Source organism: Camponotus floridanus, unplaced genomic scaffold (genome assembly GCF_003227725.1).
Source record: "Camponotus floridanus strain SB8 unplaced genomic scaffold, Cflo_v7.5 scaffold321, whole genome shotgun sequence".
NCBI classification, from domain to species: Eukaryota; Metazoa; Arthropoda; class Insecta; order Hymenoptera; family Formicidae; genus Camponotus; species Camponotus floridanus.
In genome coordinates, this window is record NW_020229461.1 from 2,357 (window position 1) to 4,712 (window position 2,356).

Consider the following 2,356-nt stretch of genomic DNA (forward strand, 5'->3'; position numbering starts at 1 on the left):
TATAAAATTAATTGAATATTTTAATAATTGAATTATAAGCCAGTGCATAAAGTCTATTATTTCGACAGATCCTCTAAGAGCCAGTCTTTCATTCGAGGTCAAGTATCGATGTGCAAGACGTCCCGTCACAGCGGCTCAGAATCCATAAAGAAATTCTTCAAAAGAATCCCTTTATGAAAACGGCAGAGGAGTAGTATGCTACCCAATGCACATCAAGTGACTGACCAGAACGGCGCTACGCTCTAAGTATTTAATACTGAGGACCGGTTGAAATTGGAATTTCAATCACAAAGAAAAACTAAAAGTCTGTGCAATGGTAAGGTATGGTTCAGGAAAAATTATTAAAGTAGTAAGAATAGTTGAGTTGTCATGCAAGATTAAAGTTGAATCATTAAAGAAATAATTAGTTGATTATTGAATTTTATTACTTACCGGTTGATGGAATTCGCAGATGTATGAGAGGACCGCTGTTCTTTCCCAAAACTGCTCTACCTCGGTGGAGATTTGGAGAAGTGACAGGGCGATTCAAGAAGTTGGCAGAAGATCGAAGATGGTGAGTAAAAATCACTTTTATTTAAATATTATTGTTATACAATTCTATTATATCTAGAGACTAAGTCTCAAAAAAAAAATTAAAATCGCGACTAAGTTTTATTATGTGTATGTCCGGTAAGCTTGACTGCTAATGACTGACTGAATGAAAAGCGCGCACAAGACGGCGCATGCAACTTGCAACTACTCTCTGTGGATTGTAACTAGCGACTGCGGTCTGTGGTTCACTCCTTGAAATACTGTCGATTCCCACTTCTGTTCCAGGCGTTGGAGGTGTAAGAAGCAGGCGTTGGAGGTGGTAAGAAGCAGGCGTTGGAGGTGGTAAGAGAAGCGCATTGGCTGTTCCGTCGCTAGTGCTGTCTCTCTTCTTAAAGCGCGCTATGACGTAGTGGGCGCGCGGTACGTAGTGGGGGACCGCGGAGCTGTCAGTTGTGCTTGTGCGTCGAGACATTGTTCATATAATTATAACGGTAAGTCCTTTTACAATAATTTATTAGCTTCCAGAATTTTTGCAATATATATATTTATATATTTTGAACCAGTGAATTTTTCTTTATCATTTAAGACATGAATAATCTTTGTAAAATGCTTTGTTTAAAAGTAATCATTAACTATTGTGTAATAATATAAAAAATAATTACTAATAATATCGTCAAATTCCGGTGCTTCAAATCATTGTAATTACATTGTTATTAACAAAAATAATGTGTTAACATAATTTTATAAAAGATTAATTGCATAATATAATTATAAATTGTTGGTAATAATTGTTGATCATAAAATAATAATTTTATAATGAAGAATAATAATTATTAACGCTAGGAGTTCGAAATTATAATATTATTTTAATCTGTCACAGCGGACAAAGAAAGGAATGCGGCGACCGGATGAAGGGGAGATAAGCTCGGAGCGCAGCTGCACCGGATGAAGGGGAGATAAGAGAACAATAGGGGAGATAACTGAGTCACTCGGTAAATACTATTCTTATACTTTTATAATTTCGCATTCAATAATTGCATGCAATAATTTTATTCTTTTAATAAAGATACATATATATACATAAATATATATATATGTATATGCATATACGTATGTGTGCATTTATTCTTTTTATTTAATAAATTTATTTAAAAGAAAAATTATTTATAATGTATACATAATAAATGCTAAATTAATAGACCTTAATAATTGAATAATTATTAGTAATATTCATATACATATGCTTTGCATCTTTGTTTTTTTTTTATGGATATGTAAATTTGATTTGTGAAAATAAATTAAGATTTTTATTCATTAATATTAATAAAATTGAGAACAGCTTTATGCATGCTATTATTCCGAGTGCGCTTGGTCTTGAGACGTCGCATTTTGAAGGGGAGATAACAAAGAAATAGGGGAGATAAGACGGTACGCCGGACTTATTTATGACGCTCTAATAGTCTTTAATAATTTCATTCATACAGAATAATATTCTTTTAATTATTCATATATATATATATGCATGAATTAATTTGTTTAAATAATAAATTTCGAATTATATCTTTCGAATGATATATATATATATATATATATATATATATATATATGTTACATGAAGTTTTATAAAGTCTAAATATTAATAATTATGAATATTATAAATTTTATTTCGTGTGAAGAGAAGTTTATTACTTGAAGTTAATTCAAAGTCTTATTTTAATTTCCTTATTCGAAGTTCTCTATTGTCTTGGTTCGCATACCAAGGGGGAGATAAGGCGGTCGGCGCAGAAAAATATGAGGGGAGATAAGAGTGCCTTTCTTTCGCACA